This window comes from Tachypleus tridentatus, chromosome 11 (assembly GCF_004210375.1).
Source record: "Tachypleus tridentatus isolate NWPU-2018 chromosome 11, ASM421037v1, whole genome shotgun sequence".
In the NCBI taxonomy this organism is placed as follows: Eukaryota; Metazoa; Arthropoda; class Merostomata; order Xiphosura; family Limulidae; genus Tachypleus; species Tachypleus tridentatus.
Window position 1 is genome coordinate 19471996 of NC_134835.1, and position 13030 is coordinate 19485025.

The following is a 13030-nucleotide window of genomic DNA, read 5'->3' on the forward strand; positions in this document are numbered from 1 at the left end:
GATATTAAATTTATTTATATAAGTAATTGTAACAAGAAGACGTTATCGAAGGATATTAAATTTATTTATTTAAGTAATTGTAACAAGAAGACGTTATCAAAGGATATTAAATTTATTTATTTAAGTAATTGTAACAAGAAGACGTTATCAAATGATATTAAATTTATTTATTTAAGTAATTGTAACAAGAAGACGTTATCAAAGGATATCAAATTTATTTATTTAAGTAATTGTAACAAGAAGACGTTATCAAAGAATATTAAATTTATTTATTTAAGTAATTGTAATAAGAAGACGTTATCAAAGGATATTAAATTTATTTATTTAAGTAATTGTAATAAGAAGACGTTATCAAAGGATATTAAATTTATTTATTTAAGTAATTATATCGAGAAGACGAAATCATATGATGACACAATGACCGTAAGATGCTATCATACGATATCAAAGTGACTATAACACAGGAGAGATAGAAAGACGTTATTAGACGATAATATAGTGACCATAACTAGGAGACAATATAATAAATTTATCAGCCTTTGACTTTAAGAAGACAGTGACTAATATCAAGTAGTAGATAATAAAATAAGAAATAAAACGACTATTCCAGACTTTAAAATATATTAAGTAAAATGTAATTTTGTATTAAGATAACGTGAAAAATAATTACTTATATTTATGGGACCTATGTTTTACATGTAAAACTAGCAAGTACTGAAACTGAACCAGTAAATTAGATAAACACACTGGAGAATTACTAAGTGCTGTTTACAAACGGTTATACATCGGATGCTTTATATTGAAATGTTTCATGATAGGTTCTCCTCTTCTAATTCATAATGTATTTCATCCTTTTTAATATGTTTATATTATCGTGAGTTACACTTTAGTAACTACTTCGTTACACTGTTTAACTTATCTGTTTCTTTGTAGTTTTATTTTTTATCGGAATTTATTATGTTTTTTATTATGTTATCGATAGCAGATTGAAATACTTGTATTTTAGAGTTAATGGGTAATTCTGTCATTTCAGCTGTGATTGCTATGGCTATTATTTACATTTATAACGTACCTCAAAACTTTCGTTTGGAACCACCTGGTTTGCATTTTTTTTTTTGGTAAGTAAAAAGCTCTGTGCGTAAGGAGTTAATATTAGAACAATCAGTAACAGTGTGGATGGAATACGTTTGTATGATATATCTGATATTAGAGTGTTAACTGAGTAAGTGTATGTGATGACAATTTCGGTACTGATGTAAGACTATAGAATGTATGCTTTTGATCATGTTGAATAAGGAGATAATGTATGTTAATGAAGGGCAGAAATGATGGAAAATCACATTAAAAACCTCAATAGTATCACATCATTTCGACAGATAGATCTGTTCATCACGATTTAAGACACTTTATAAGTGTGTTGTGTGAGAGTTTGTTAAAACATGCATAATTTTTAATAAGTGATTCCAAACACAGGATCCCTCTGTAAGACAGCTGGTTACGTTACATACTTGGAAAACAAACACAAGTTTGTTCATTTTTCTTTTTCTTTGATAATTTATAATGTTCGTAGAACTATAAACTAACTATCAAAAACCATAAAGACAAAATATCTAAATATTAAAAACACGCAACCAACAAAATATTTACAAACCATCTGAATATATCCAGTCAACAATGAAATATTCACCTCTAAATTAATCGAGTCAACAATGACCTTATAAACATCTACATTTTTCTTGTCAACAAAGTATTTATTGATACCTAATTTAAGAAACATCTAAACATAGTTATAATTTATTAATTCACAAACCATCTAAATTTATCTAGTTAACACAGCTTTCATTAATATGTAACTCACAAACCAACTAACTTTACTTAGCTAAATTAATTATCAAATTCAATTTGCAAACAACTTCGCTCTATTTAGTCGACAAAGAAAGTATTAATATCTAACTTAAAACACATCTAAAGTTACCTTTTGCTCATTAAACTGTCCAAGTAAAGTTCGTTTTGCAGCATAAATATATTGTACTGTGTTGATTTCATAATATTTCACATCGTGCTGATAAAGACATTACATTAGATTTCTGACTTATATTCACGAAATGACCCAAAGCTACGTAAGTTTTTTTCAGTGGTAAATATTTTGTTGTCCAATGTAATTCTAACAGAGAAGAAAAATCTATAATTTAATGTGGACATCAAAACTTCGGGGAAAATCGAAGACAAACAAACTTCCACGTTATAACTCATTTTGAAGTTAATACAAAATCCCTAAACAGTCAATGTTTTCAAACTTATAGGCTTAACTTAAAGCCTCGTGCTATCGCGAGAACGTGAATAGTAAATTTAAGTGTTCTGCTATATGATGCTTTTCCTGCCATTTATCGTAATGTTTGAACATTTTTAACACCAAATTTTCGATAAGAATTTGAAGAGTATTTATGAGAATATGTGGTTTATAGAAAATTATGGTAATATATTCTACCAACAGATTACAACGATATACCTTTAAACAGTTATGATAACAGTGTTGGTAATGTATACCTCTAAGTATGGTAAAATATTCTTTACAGAAGTATTCGTGGTAGCTTTTTAACAAATAAATATTATACCAGATTCTACTGTTACTACTATACAACGAAGGTAACGAACACTAATGTTAGGTTACAATGGTAACGTACAATCAACCAAACAATAATTATTATACCAGATTCTACTGTTACTACTATACAACGAAGGTAACCAACACTAATGTTAGTTACAATGGTAACGTACAATCAACCAAACAATAATTATTATACCAGATTCTACTGTTACTACTATACAACGAAGGTAACGAACACTAAAGTTAGGTTACAATGGTAATGTACAATCAACCAAACAATAATTATTATACCAGATTCTACTGTTACTACTATACAACGAAGGTAACGAACACTAAAGTTAGGTTACAATGGTAACGTACAATCAACCAAACAATAAATATTATACCAGATTCTACTGTTACTACTATACAACGAAGGTAACGAACACAAAAAGTGGGTTACAATGGTAACGTACAACAAACCAGAACAATAAGTATTATAATAGATTCTACTCACAGTATTATTAGAAATGAACGCAAATGTACGAATAAACTAAACAAGAACTACGATAACAGATTCCATTGTTAGAAAAATATATTAAAGTAGTTTACAACCAGATAATAATGTTATCATATTGTTTTATCATTATAGAGTTATGACACCAGGCTATATTATAAGACAATCATACCAACCTGCTACTTCATCAACAAATAATTATCAGAATAGATTCTGTTCTCATAGAATGGTGTTAACGTAAACTGTGATAAGGTAATTGTAGTTAGTGGCATATTTAGGTAGGGGCTAGAGGGGCTCCAGCCACAGAGGCCATGGTCTTAATAAGAGCCCATTGATTATTTTATTCTATGTAAACTTACATGGTATGTAGGACCTACAAAAGTACGAGCTCCTCGGCCCACCCAACCTTAATTCCACCACTGATAACAGTAATAAGCTACTTTACCTACAAACAGTTTCTGTTATCGTAGAATGGTGTTAACGTATTTTATTATCAGGTAATAATGATAGCGTATTTAACACAGAGATAACACTATGTAACATAAATTTTGTTCCTGGATAGTATGTGTTATTTATTAATTGCTTATGTTGTAAAAGTACAGAAAATGGCCATTATTCCATTCAAACTTTGCTTTTGTGACCTGGATAATGAAATTTAGAAATTAATCTATTTTCTGTGTAAAAGACAAATTGCACATTTTATTTACATAAGGTCTGAATAAAACAACATATGAATCAAGATTTACATGTATTTATACTAAAGTTATACAAATATGTTTAGAAGTGAGAAATTTTTCGAGATTTGTGACTGTAATGTAAATCACTTTCACGTATCAGCCCCCAAATATAGTCTTCCATCATGTTTTCCTTATACGCTACTTGGTAGCAGCGTTCAAAGTCCAGTATATCTTGGTGGAAGTGCTCGCCTTGCTCCTCTGAGTATGCTCCCATGTGCTCCTCGAATTTATCAAGATGAGCGTGAAGGATATGGACTTTCAGGGACATCCTGCAGCCCATTTTGCCGTAGTTGACAAGAGTCTCAACCAGTACCACATAATTTTCGGCCTTCTGATTGCCTAAGAAACCCCGAACCACAGCGACAACGCTGTCCCAAGCTTTTCTCTTCCTGATGAGCTTCTTGAGGAATTCTGTGCACTCCAGGATCTTCTTTATTTGTGGCCTAACGAAGACACCAGCTTTGACCTTTGCCTCAGACAGCTTAGGGAAGAGCTGTGACAAATTGTTTCATAAGATCCAATTTTATGTGCAATGGTGGAAACAACACTTTCTGGAGGTCCGTGTGGCCAGTGCTTCCTGTTGTAGTGCGCTGCAGTGTCTATGCTGTCCCAAAGGCAAAGATAACAGGGAAACTTGGTAAAGTCTCCTTGGACACCCATCAGGAATGCCACCATTTTGAAGTATCTGATAACCTCCCAGCCATAATCTACATACTTCAAGGCTTATAGCGAGGTCCTGACGCTGTTGTATTCCTCTGTGATGTGAACCGAATTTTAAAAGGTCTAAAACTTGTATAATATAAAATCTTACTATTCAAGCAAAAATTTTCCGTCTTACCTTCTAGAGTTTTTTGTAGTGCTTACAGTTAAATTATGCCCATGGTTTGTCTTGATCCCTGACAGGCATGCCGAAATATAATTTGTAGGCTTCACACATTTTAGCAGATGCTGTCACAAATTACTTTTTCGTTCTTGTCTTGATAAATTGGCCACATACACAGAAGAATGCGTCTAAAGAATGCTTAGAGCTTCTTGAAGCCATCTCTGATAAAATCATATAGGTCTATGTGTTCATTTAGGCAGCTAGAACCCAACTGAAGTGGTGAGTGGTGAGCTCCTGTATATATATTACTATGGAAAGATCTAAAAAAAATTCTAAAATGTTCTTGAAAATTCTCGCAAGTTTTACAACATTCTAGAAAGTTCTTGTAAGTTTCAGAAAATTCTCTATCAACTACTCAGCACTGAATCTACCTGGAATCTTCTGGAAAATGGGTAAATTTGAAAATATTATTACCCAGGTCACAAAAGCAAAGTTTGAAGAGAAAAATAGGTCTTTTCCATTTACTTTAGGCATAAGCAATTGGGAGATAAAACCTTCTGCCCAGGAACAAGAAAAAGTAAAAATGTTTTACATAGTGTTATTGTATTGATCTTCATACATTTACACAACTGGAGGCCTAGTAATCAATGGGGTTTACATCCTTTGTTAACTTGTTTGTGCAAAGTAAAAATTTCTCAGTTGAAAGATGTATCAAATAGTTTCAGAACAAAATTAGTTCAAAACTAGTTTTAAAAACACCATTATCAAGTGTTATGTACCACACTATAACAATATCAGCGAGCGGGTTTTTTCCAAATAAAAATGGCTGAAACATTGAATTCAAGCAGTCCGACGATGGTTTAAGAACTGAAACAATTAATAGGAATAAGCCGGTGAAATATTATAGTATTATACACATTATGTAACTTCAGACTGTAACAAAACGTTCATAGAAACGTTATTAATAAACAACTTTCCAAAACAGAAATACTGAGTGTAGTTTTCATGTGTTTTCTGAACTCTGACACTTCTTACATATTATTATTTATTTCGAACGAGTCTCCGATTTTTTACAAATCGAAGTTACGTATTCCTATCTCATATAATCGGAAATTGTAATTTGAGATTAGCAGTTATTAAATGTTAATATTTATTAAATTTATACGATTTGCCAACAAGAATGATATGTACAATTACCTTTTTTAACACATATATAAACATAAAAACGATACAGTTTATAATCACGATTATTACTAATAATTATTACAAAATGATGGTTTATATACGAGAGTTTTACAAACCATACTGAGTCTTATATCCAGTCTAGAACTGAATATTTTATGAATGGTCCAAGTCCACGACGAGTAAATTAATTCTAAGTTAATATTGTTACGCCTCGCATAAACTAACGTGTTTTTTTTGGCTGGCCTCACACCGCGTACAAGCTGACTTATTCCATAAAAAATATATTTAATGTCCTGTAGAAATAATAACGTCCGAAGTAATTCACTAAAATTAAACGGTTTCAATAATCTATAAATGTTCCTGGTCAGATTCTGTAGTTTCTAAAGTTAAACGGTTTCAATAATCTATAAATGTTCCTGGTCAGATTCTGTAGTTTCTAAAGTTAAACGGTTTCAATAATCTATAAATGTTCCTGGTCAGATTCTGTAGTTTCCGAATTGATAGTAGTTAATAACAAGTATAGTTTCCTAGGCCTAATGAACAGTGACTGCAGCTATTCTATAGTATTCTCCTCTTCCGTATTGTAGACGGGGCAGGTGTTACGGTTTGAATATTTCTGACCAATACGAAGACTGGGGGTGGATATATAACCGGGGATACCCAGATTTTTTTTTTTCGCTTTATCCCTAGGTGGACACAGCAGATAATCAAATGTGGCTTCGCTTAAAAAAAAAACACTTAAAAAAACACATTTAACCCGCACTTGATATTGAAAATCCAGGAAGGCTTAATATAGAAACAACATGAAGGGAAGATCCAGGAAGGCTTAATATAAAAAACAACATGAAGGGAAGATCCAGGAAGGCTTAATATAAAAACAACATGAAGGGGAGATCCAGGAAGGCTTAATATAAAAACAACATGAAGGGGAGATCCAGGAAGATTTAATATAAAAAACAACATGAAGGGGAGATCCAGGAAGATTTAATATAAAAACAACATGAAGAAAAAATTATTAAAAATTTAGAAAAAGAAATAATTACTTTTGAAAATAAAATTATAAAAAATAAAAAATATGAAATTAACAACGGTAATAGTGTAAATATTAACAACGGTAATAATCTTAGTATTAACAACGGTAATAATGTTTATACTAACAACGGTAATAGTGTTAGTATTAACAACGGTAATAGTGTTAGTATTAACAACGGTAAGTGTTAATACTAACAAGGGTAATAGTGTTAATACTAAAAACGGTAATAGTATTAATATTAACAACGGTAATAGTGTTAATACTAACAACGGTAATAGTGTTAATATTAATAAGGGTAATAGTGTTAGTATTAACAACGGTAATAGTGTTAGTATTAACAACGGTAATAGTGTTTGTACTAACAATGGTAATAGTGTTAGTATTAACAACGGTAATAGTGTTAATACTAACAACGGTAATAGTGTTAATACTAAATCGAAGTAAGCAAGCAAAAGATAAACTCACCACTGGTATCACAAGATCAGTGATCATTATAACATTAGGGCAGCATGTGATCTGTGGATCTTGTGCCTCGGATTTCATGTTGGGGAACAGGAAGACCGGAGAAAACTCACTTTTGCTAACTGGTGCCATGTGAGACCTGGCGCTGAGAGGAATAACCGAACGTTTTGAAATCTATGGTGGTTTACATGTTTTTGAAGCGAGATTTGAGATAAGTTGTGCATCTAATTATGTTTTCGTCTGTGCTACCAGAGGTCCTGTTTGATTATATTGATTTACTGGGTGTTGAGAGATGGGTACAACTTTAAGTGGTGCAAGATGCTCGTTGTCAGGATACAAGTAGTGGGGCTGGGCGTCGAAAGATTCGTTAGTCCGGGTTTTTTTTGATGATAGGGTCTGGTCTGGGTAGCTTGCGTGGTGAGGGTTTAGACGTCGGTTAATGTTCATGATTCTGAGGTTTATGGAGTTTCGGTTCGTATAGACTCGTTACGATCAGTATAGAGAACTGATTGGAGACGATGGAAAACGTCACTGGAAGTTAGAACTGTGGAAAAGGATTGACAGGTTGGGACTAGTCACTAGAGAATGGTTGTTTACGGTGCGGTAGTTCGGCTGAACAGGTGTTAAGTGATTCCGTTGTTCAAGATAGATGTGGCTATTATTCTGAAAGTGGCGAATATTTCCATGAAGTAGGTGGGTTATTCTGTAGTTTTTTTGCATATGCGGTGAATAGCGTGGAGTTGGGTTAAGTAACCTGATTCTATAAAGCAGCTTATGTCTTCAGTAGAGATAGATGAGTGAACACCTATAAGAAAAACCCCAGAGAGGTGACTAGAGCTGTGGGAGGAACCGAGCTTTGAAAGTTTGAAACTTTCAGTGGTTGCAGAAAGATACAACCCTGGCGTAGGATCCTGGTCTTCCTTAGGCCTAGGGAGGCCCCAGGTTTGTATTGACGCATGAATGCAGATAAGTGGCGTGGGAAGATAATAGAAAGACACCTCTCCTGTCTCTCGGCTGGCCGCTGTTTTTATAAATTTAGACAATAATCTCACGCGCTTTTGTCATACAAGTATTATTGATTTTAAGCATACGAATGATCTACAAATTCCAAGAACAGGTGGAACTTGCGCAATACACAGTTAAGATTATACGTTACTGGATTAAATGTACAACGGCAAATCTACTAAATAATGTATGATAATATTATATAGAATTTGTCATTCTTTATTACAATACGTTTAATTAAAATTATACTAGTATCTTTTGTAAAAGTTCTTACGTAGAACAGCATATCTATAATAATCCTTATAAAGTGGCGGTTTTAGCATTGCAGTGGTGAATTCTTAATTTATTTCGATAAATAGAATATATTCAAATCTTGTTCAGGATACACAATGTTATTTTGGAACACATAAGTAGATTTTGAACTTGGAAAGTAGTATAGTAGTGATGGTTCTGATATAGCTGTAAGTTGATATGCTAATGTAAGGTAAGATAACTTAAAGAAGATGGTGTGGTATGATTTGTACTTACGGTATTTTATCTTCTTATCTTGTACTGGTGGTATTATATCTTGGTGTATTGTGCTGATGGTATGATTTCTTCATGTCTTGTACTGTTTGTAAAGTTTTGACATCGATAATTTGGTCACGTGTGACAACTAAATGCAGGTGCATTGTGCAGACAAAAAAATTCTACATTTCTTTGTGAGATATGTGAAAAGTGGCGAACAGACGATGAGCGGGAAGAGAGCTAAATGTAAAGCCAAGTGAAAGGAAGTTTTGGTCAGAAAAAAAAGTTAGAAAAGGAAAGTTGTAGGAGTGAATAGCCTAACGGTTGATAAGTTAAAGTGAGATTAACAGATTTCTGAAATGTTTAGGGAAAGAAACAGACGATTATTTAGAAGTAGGCATAATATGTCAAAAGCAGACGATTACTAAGAAGTAGGCATAATATGTCAAAAGCAGACGATTATTTAGAAGTAGGCATAATATGTCAAAAGCAGACGATTATTTAGAAGTAGGCATAATATGTCAAAAGCAGACGATTATTTAGAAGTAGGCATAATATGTCAAAAGCAGACGTTTATTGGAAATATGCCCAAATACGAAAAACAGTCAAGTATCGGACGTTTAGAATACTACAGAGGTCACTCACGAGACAGCGTAACTGAGTTATACACTGTGACTGTTGTCATAAACAGAAAAGAGAAAAAAAGTATAGGAATAAGTGAATCATAGTCTTCAAGATAAAAATAGTTCATCTAGTCATCTGAAGTCCAAAACAATTGAATTGGCCTAAATAGACCTTTGACAAAATGAGTATAACTGTATAGTGTTTAAGATATAACTGTGGTCTCCACAGTACAAAAACTATTGTACATACGGTTAACTTGGTTTGAATATATTATTTTAAAACAATTGGAGTGCATGCTGTTAATTTATCACTGAAGTCACATACACCTACTGGGCCCGGCATGGCCAAGCGTGTTAAGGCGTGCGACTCGTAATCTGCGGGTCGCGGGTTCGCATCCCGGTCACGCCAAACATGCTCGCCCTTTCAGCCGTGGGGGCGTTATAATGTTACGGTCAATCCCACTATTCGTTGGTAAAAGAGTAGCCCAAGAGTTGGAGGTAGGTGGTGATGACTAGCTGCCTTTCCTCTCGTCTTACACTGCTAAATTAGGGATAGCTAGCGCATATCGCCCTCGTGTAGCTTTGCACGTAATTCAAAAACAAACGAACAAATGTATTCTTCGCACCCTCCCAATATGGTTGCGGAGTTATCCTATTAGAAACCGAGTTTTGATACTCGTGGTGGACAGAGCACAAATAGCCCTCTGTGTAGTTTTGGGCTTAAGAACAAACAAGAGTAAAATATTCTCCAGTCACAGGAAAGAAAAAAAACACAGGGCAGTATTGATTTTTCTTCTAAACGTATCTCTTACAACTCTCAACAGATGGCCACACTGTGGTGTTTTGCACTCTAATTTTATGAGAACTTAAACATTGCCTTAGATTTCAGCTGATAGCGATTTAATAATTCAGTTCGAACAGTAGAAAAATATCCAGCACCTAAGAGATCCTGTGAACCCGATCTAAGGGAAGTGCAAAAATGGGGTTATCCCAGAAAAATTGACCCAGCATGGCGGCCGGTGTAGGCTCACTGGACCCACTGATTTCCTTTAATAGTCATTTTTTCAGACAGACGGCGTCATTAGCTGTGTTTTGCAATACAGTCGATCTATTTTTGGGATATATGACGAAATTTTGAGAAATATTACGTCATTCGAAATTGCGTTAGAAGGGCAGGGAGACCAGTAAAAAAACAACAACTTCTTACCAACTCAATGAAGAAAAAACGGTATCAATGGGGTCTGAAATATAAGAACTGGACGCAAGAACAATGGAGTAAGGTGTTATTCAGTGACGAGAGAGGGTCAAAAAAGTCTGCATGTTTGCAGATCTCCAGGTAAGAAACTTCGAGAATCTCACATCAATCAGTTCATAAAACATCTCTTAAAGAAGATGTTTTGGGGCTATTCAGCTACTGTGGCGTCAGAGGCTTACATGTCGTAAAGGTATGATGTGAGGACCACAGTACATCGAAGTTTTACAGAGAAGAGTCGTTACAGAATTGAAAAAGAGATTTCCAGATGGATCTGGCATTTTTCACCAAGATCTGGCTCCGTGCCACACATCGAAACTTGTGAAGAATTTTATAACTACAACGCGAATAAAGTTGCTGGACTAACCTGGAAACTTTTCGGACTTAAATCCTATTGAAAATTTTTGGGAAAAGACTGTACTACGAAAGATAAGCTAATTGAGGTGTGGTACCGCGATCCAAAAATTAGTAAAGATTACAGTCAACTCGTAGATTCAATGACAAAGCGGATTAATGATCTTCTGAAAAATAAAGACGGTCATATCATGTATTAATTTGTGAGTAATTTTTGGATTATCAGAAATAAAACGCAAAAAATTGAAATAAATCGTAATTTTTCGTCTTGTTTCAATTAATTTGCACAAGGGTGTACTTCGTATTTTTTTCGTTTGTTTCAAATTCATTTCTGTCTACGAAAGTAGTAACATCTCGTTTTCTGTAACTAAACTAATGGAGAACACATTTCTCCCAATGATTTATCAGTTACTTTTCTAATAATTAATTTTTACTAGATATTCTTATTAATTAATTGTGTACATTCAATAGATCAATGCTTTTATTTTTTATACTTCGAGCTTTTAAGGCTCGATCAAACATTTGTTATTGTAATTCTAAATAAACCAAAAAATGTTACAAATTTTCGTTTGCACAAAATACACAGTTTATTATTATTATTCTTTTCGTGATATTTTAAACTTATATAAAATACAGAAACTACAATTTTTATAATCCTAGCTCTGGAAAAACAAGTTTGAGTTTGAAATTCAAGCGTTCAATCCATCACAAAAGTAAATTTTGATAAATATTTGAAACATTTTATTTCTACAATTGTGACACTACGAACATTTGTTTTAACTTATAAAAAATATTTATTAAAAATAAATGCATTAAAACTTACGTCCTGACTTCCTGCAAACTTGCTAATCATTTTATTTCTTTAATTAGTAATTATTAAATTCATTTTTAATCAACAGAAAATTAGAAGAAATTCAATAATATATTTTAAATTATCTTCGAAAGAATCTTCAATGACAATTGTAAGATACTTTTGGTGTTTGTTGAGGTATGTATCATCTTTCCTGCTTTTGTTTCCCCTTCAGTTGTCGTAGAGCAGTTGTTGTTGTTGTTTGAATTAAGCACAAAGCTACACAATGGGCTATCTGTGCTCTGCCCACCACGGGTATCGAAACCCGATTTTTAGCGTTGTAAGTCCGCAGACATACCGCTGAGCCACTGGGGGCATCGTAAAGCAGACATGACCCTTTGTGTAACTTTCTGCTTAATTATAAAGAACAGCCGACTTAACATCGTATTGCTGTACTTTGAACTTGTTTGTTTCTATGTAAGACTACACGTTAGAAACTGAGTTTATCGTCTCATGATACATATTACAAGTGGAATTTTAAGTCATTTATCATTGACTTTTTTCAATATAACATAATGAATTTAACTAGGTTAGCGGAAGAATACGGTGAATGCAAGTTTCATATCGTCTGCTAGATAGTCGTCACTAGAAAGTTGCTTACTAAGAAACTTTCTTCGTGTTATAGTTTCGAACTTAAATTGTTAAGAACCTTCTGTATATTTTATGGACTTAGTATAGATATCATTCAACAAAGTAGGCTTAATGTACTGGAGACCTCAGTATAGAAGCTGAATTTTTGTTTCGCTTTTACGTTCAACAGGCTGTTGCAGTCCGTTAAATGTTTCAAACAATGTTCCTTACACGCAAGTTTTCACACCCAGTTAATATCAACTTACACAGATGGAACTAATTGAATGTCGAGTTTCAATTCTAGTGAAAACCATCACTTCCACAGATTTATCAAAGTTCTATTAACAAGGTAAATATCAGTAGGGGTCTAACTAGGATATTTACACTGGTGTTAGCAGTGAAATCTCGAAATATAATTTATATAAATCGAAATGAGGGAATTTTTAAATAGAATAAAATAATATAATAATTAGGGTTAGGAAAATATAAATATAACATGCTACTAGGTATTATAGAAAATATTGC